This window comes from Cottoperca gobio, chromosome 5 (assembly GCF_900634415.1).
Source record: "Cottoperca gobio chromosome 5, fCotGob3.1, whole genome shotgun sequence".
Taxonomy (NCBI): Eukaryota; Metazoa; Chordata; class Actinopteri; order Perciformes; family Bovichtidae; genus Cottoperca; species Cottoperca gobio.
This window is the reverse complement of record NC_041359.1, coordinates 16801762-16807854: the sequence shown is the minus strand read 5'-3', so window position 1 is coordinate 16807854 and position 6093 is coordinate 16801762. Positions and strand designations below refer to the sequence as shown.

At 40.5% G+C, this 6093-nt stretch overlaps 1 long non-coding RNA gene across 1 annotated transcript; it reads left to right on the top strand.

Moving 5' to 3' along the window:
• The first annotated feature begins 4650 nt into the window (after window positions 1–4650).
• Window positions 4651–5466, top strand: LOC115007931 (uncharacterized). The gene is made up of 2 exons (XR_003832256.1): window positions 4651–4926; window positions 5193–5466. It is a non-coding gene; the product is annotated as an uncharacterized LOC115007931 (long non-coding RNA).
• The last annotated feature ends 627 nt before the right edge of the window (window positions 5467–6093 follow it).

Sequence of the window (6093 nt, the reverse complement as noted above, 5' to 3'; positions counted from 1 at the left end):
TAATCACCCAAGACTTATTACAGATAGATCAGGTGGACTATGCTGTAGGCTTGTTTCAGACCGTACAGTAAAATGCCAAACTTGACTGAAAACAATCATCTTATTGTGTCGTTCTCTCTTATTTTTGCAGGTTTGGATAAATCGAAAATGCAAGAGTTTCAAAATGAAGACGTAAGTGAGATATGAGGCAATGTTGAAAATGTTTGCTACATAGGTTTATAGATGCTAATGACTATAAGAGCTCTTACAGTTGGTTTCTTTCTTCTTTAGTCTGACATATACCATGTGTACTCCACCATGTCTGAGGAGCCACCTCCATCAGCCCTGAAGGACATGGTGTACAGCACCCTGCAGGCACATTGAAACAAAAACGTGTTAATACTGTATAGAGAAACAGAACGCAGACAGCCTTAAGAACTGTTTCAAATGATGTGTAATTTTTAAACTTGTCCTTTATAGTGTAACTTATGATCTAGGGAGGAAAATTGATGTATCTGCCATGAATGAACAAATTCTTAGCTGGATGGCTTTTTATCTGTCAGAGAGGGACCAGCAGGTTGGGTAGGGTGTTACTTCTCTGAGCCTTTGCCCGTCACTTGCGGAGTGCCACAAGGCAGTGTCCTGAGCCCCCTTCTGTTTTAACGCTGGTTTTGTTTTCAGTTTCAAGCGAGAGTGCCATAAGTTGGGGGCTGGGAAGTGGGAAGTGGCCATTGTCCTCCCACTTCAACCCCTTACCCGATTTGGCGTCACAGCTGGAGTAATCCCATCGCAAGATGGTTTCTAGTTGTTTCATGTTATTGACATGAAAACAACCAGCTAAAGTCCTTGTTTCCTATACGGACAATTTAGACATTCTGAAGGGGATATTAGTTGATCAGTGTAATACATTATTCATCTGATTGTCGGACAATAGACTGCTTTTACACTTTGGCATAGTCTTATTTAAGGCTAGGAATAACTCTGACCAGGACATTAAGACTGCTGTTAGTTTGTGGTATGAGGCCCTTATATGAACTTTGAAACACAAACTCTCTAGACCCACAAATGCAAATGACACCTCCCTTTTGTTTGATTAAGAACCAACCAAAGTGTCAAAGTACGGGGCGGAGCAATGAATCCCATGCAGAAGTGCCAAAAATGGCTGTTCCTCGAATGGCCACTTGAGGTTGGCTCCAAAAGCGAGTCATTGTCCACACACCCCCATGTTAAAAGGCCTAACTTTATAGCAGAAATAAACATGTTCGTGTTTGGTCTCTAGCTAATATCCCCATTCACAACAACTGTACGGGGTGTGAATTTGTATGTAACTTATCTGTTTTTTTTATGGCTTCACTGCCAAGATGGCGACAGCTGGAGCCCCCAATTCTTCACCTTCACAACAGCTCTTCAAAACCTTTGGGTGAAGTCACAGCGTATATGTCTATGTTTTATACAGTCTATGCAGCCAAAACACATTACATTGACAGAATTGACAGATACAACTGGCGAACAAAATGGCTCTCATTGCTCCCAAGCAGTATGCACACTAGATGATAGTTAACATCATGGAGGTCCCACATATGTCTGTTTGACACAAAGCTACTATCTGTATCTGTATGTTACAAAAAACCTGTATTTGTATCTATGTTCTGATTTTACCTGAAGTGGCCGTGGTTTCTATCGGCAGTTGTAAGAACTCTAGTCTGCTTGACTTCCTTCAATAAATTGTTTTCTACTTCCGTTTACTCTCCTCATACATATGTCTATGTTGTCGACAAAATGAAATAATATTTTAACCATATGAATTAGTCAAATAATAACACATAATTTGTATCTGAACCCCCAGTCAGAAAAAGAAAGTCTAAACTGAGTCTCAAGTGCGAAGTGCCAAGTGCATGTGTGTTTCTGTGGCCTGTCTGTCAGGAAAACCACAGCAAGCTTCAGAAGTGAGTCACACTGAGAACAAGTTCTGTAAAATTACACTTTCTGTCAAAGTCCACATAGTCAAACACACAAGTGTCGTCGTGAAGGATTCTTGGACATTCACATTATTTAGCTTCATCATGACTGAACACCTGCTGTTAGTCAGTCCTCATGTGTAAGTTAACCTCTTGTTTCTTGTTTTATTCGCAAGAGCTAGATTAATATGTAATGTCAGCAGGGGTCACCGACCTTTTGGATACTGAGAGCTACTTTAAGGGAACTGAATACGAATGATACAAACTTCCTGAATAACATAGTTGCACAGTTCACATTTAATGATAATATTATCATTAATAATAATATCATAATGTATATTCATATATGTGAAGATCACATATCAATGTTAATTATTCCTCACAATGATTATTAACAATGATTTACCACACAGATATATTTAAACATACAACATTATTTATGTTCTCAATCTATTTCAATATTTGATAGTCAGTTATCACATCTCTGATATTTTTGTAAATATCTTTATTAACAGTTTTGTGTGAATGAGCACATTTGTAGCATTTTGTTTAAAATCACACCAGTTATATTTTAGTACAAAATATCACTTCTGTAACATTTTATAGGAAATCATTAACTGTCACATCTTCACATCATATCCTGTTTGTACAAACACTAACTTTGTAACATCAGAGTGGAGATCACATCAGAACCTTTCTTCTCGTCTCTAGAACAGTGTTTTCAATAACCATCATTGCACCTTTCAAGACCTCTCCGTCCGAAAAGGCTTTCTTATACTTTATTAAAAATGTGCAGCTCTAAATGAAGCTTCCGATGCTTTCTGTGACTTGTTCACCGGCCTCGTGAGAAGAGATGCTGCTGTCCAAAGCTTTAACTCTCGGCTTGTTCTGCCCGCAGTGCTGCAGGTGGGAGTTAGTTAGTTAGTTAGTTAGTTAGTTAGCATGGTAGCTTTGTGACACGTACCGAAGTGTCTCCACAATGTGCCGCTTTGCCGTCGCCCCGCAAATGAGACATACACACTTTTCTTTCACTGTTGTAAAAAATTATTCTTCCTCCCAATCATTGTGAAAATAGTTAGTTTTCTTTCGCTTTTCTGCCAAAACGCACCTAGCGCCTCACCGTAGCTGCTCCAGGGAAATGGAGATTTAGTTTGCGCGTGGAACTCTGACCTCAGACAGGGTCCGAGTTTTTATACACAAAACATTTTTGTTTTTTAAATTGTATATTCAATATTTTCATTTTAAAATAAAGAATAATTAAAGTGTTATTGATAAAATAAAGTAAAACAGCAAAACAATTAAATACAAGTTTTATCTTGATCTTGAACATCTTTATTTAGAACATGCCCTGCGGGCGACTCACGTGATCCCTGCGGGGTGACCAAGTGGCTGCGGGCACTGCGTTGGCTACCCCTGCTTTAATGTATCAGCGTGTTTTATTAAACTTTTACAACAGATTAAAAGAAATACAAGATTAACATTAAGAGTTTACAATTTACTGTTAAATCTGTTCCTCTTGTTAACATGTTTATTTTCTCTGCCAGGTTCCTTTACGGAGATGAAAGCACAAGGTCAGTCTCTGCTAATTTGGCTGTTAACATTTTTCTATACCATACATTAAATCACAGTTTCCCATTAGGAATTGTATTATCTTAATGCAATTATTAATGAAGTGACATAACATGTTTATCTCAATATGTTTTAGCTCTTCTTACACCTACACTGACAGTGAATCCACCGGTGATCTCAGACGACAGACTCAGTCACTCTGCACTGTCAGACTCCATCATCTGTTCCTGTGTCTCAGTGTTATTTCAAAACTATGAGAACAAAACCGGGCAAAGTCTTCCCCTGTCTGAAGACACTGACAGGAACTGAGCTGCTGGAGATGTCACATCAGAGTTCACCTGCTGAGGTTGAGATGACATGTTTTTACACTGTAAAGCTTGGAGAGTCACATTACCCATCTCCACACAGTGACACATCCTCCGTCACCATACACAGTGAAACATCCTCCGTCACCATACACAGTGATACATCCTCCGTCACCAGACACAGTGACACATCCTCCGTCACCATACACAGTGACACATCCTCCGTCACCATACACAGTGACACATCAGGTTTTGAACATCGCCCACTCAGGTTCAATGCCCCCAACCTCCACAGGGATGGCTGAAAAGCTCCGCCGGAGGTGTGAGTTAAAGATCCCCAGGACAGGGGCTTCCTCCAGACGTTCCCAGTTCACCCGCACTACCCGTTTGGGTTTACCAGGTCTGTCCAGAGTCTTCCCCCACCCCTTGATCCAACTCACCACCAGATGGTGATCAGTCGACAGCTCCGCCCCTCCCTTCACCCGAGTGTCCAAAACTTGAGGCCTCAGATCAGATGATACGATTACGAAATCGATCATTGACCTTTGGCCTAGGGTGCTCTGGTACCACGTGCACTTATGAGCATCCTTATGCTCGAACATGGTGTTTGTTATGGCCATTCCATGACTAGCACAGAAGTCCAACAACAAACGACCGTTCGGGTTTAGATCAGGGAGGCCCTTCCTCCCAATCACGCCTCTCCAGGTGTCTCCATCGTTTCCCACGTGTGCGTTGAAGTCTCCCAGCAAGACTACGGAGTCCCCTACTGGAGCCCCCTGCAGGGCTCCATTCAGGGTCTCCAAGAAGGCCGAATACTCAGAACTGCGGTTTGGGGCATCGGCACAAACAACAGTCAGCGTTTTCCCCCCCATAACCCGAAGGCGTAGGGAGGCGACCCTCTCGTCCACCGGGATAAACTCCAACGTAGCGGCGCTCTTTGCGGAGAGTAATACAGTTAATTCATTTGCAAATGTGTACTGTGCTTTTGCCTTCCTCTGTAATGACACACAAAACCTGTTTTCTATTTTTTTCCCATTTAGACCAAAAGTAAACGTCACTGCTTTGCAGGGTGGTTATGATGAAACCTACAGTATCGTCACCTGAATGCAACACTGGTGAGCTGCTTTTGTTTTCCCGAAGGTTGTTAGACACATTAATCAGCCGCTTGGTGGTGCAGGTTCTGCTGAAGGCTTATAAGTGGCCAGAATGCGAACAGGCATAAATTAAAAAGACATTAAAGGTACATTCTCAGAAAAAATGTTTATTGCAGCGTGTAAGAAACTAAACCCTTTTACTGTAAATGATGATAATTGCATATTGCTGACAAACATTTCCACTAACTGAGGGCAGTTAAGTCATTTCTGTTTCTTTCTTTTCATAGAGTGACAACAGCAGCACCTCCGAGAAGCTACGTCAGCCCTGAGAGAGACCGTGTACAGCCCTCTAAAGTCAATTTGAAATTTAAACGTTGTTTTTCTTGCATCTTTTTCTTACTTATGTACAAGTTAATTGATCTTAACAGTATTTACATCATTACCCACAAGAGCAGACGTTAGAATGGTGATATGGCTCAGTTGAACTTTATTGAATTGATAGTTTGGTCAGAACATAACATGTATCAATGCTTTGAATAATAAAATCCTTGTACACAATTATTTAAAAAGTCCCTTTCATTTCAGAAGTTGAAGTTCAGGTTCATGTTTATTTATACTGCGCTTTAAAAACATAATTTGTACCAAAGTGCTTTACCCGGAAGGGTTTATTCACACATTTAACTCACATTTACACAAATTCATAAAACTCACAGACACAGAAAACACATTAAAAACCGCCAAACATGATTTAATACAATACAAATGAGAAACCATCACAGAGACATATTTAAGCACAACTGCATGCAAGAAAACAATATTTTTATGATGACATTTTACCAACTAGATGAAATAACACACAGCCTGTTTGGAGATATGAAGTTAAATGGTTGAAGTTTCAGGACAAACATGGGAAAAAAACGACACGTTTACTTCGAGCAGATCATGAACAAAAAAGTGAGCAGTTTAAAAAAAGACTTTTAGTGAAGACACACACACACACACACACACACACACACACACACACACACACACACACACACACACACACACACACACACACACACAAGCCTCCAGTGTGGTCGATTCTATCTAAGTAACACACATATACTAGGTACTTTAAAAAGGATGTGAGGTTTGTGTATCTGACGTGAATAATTCCGATGCTAGCTGTGGTTTTCATGAGAGCAA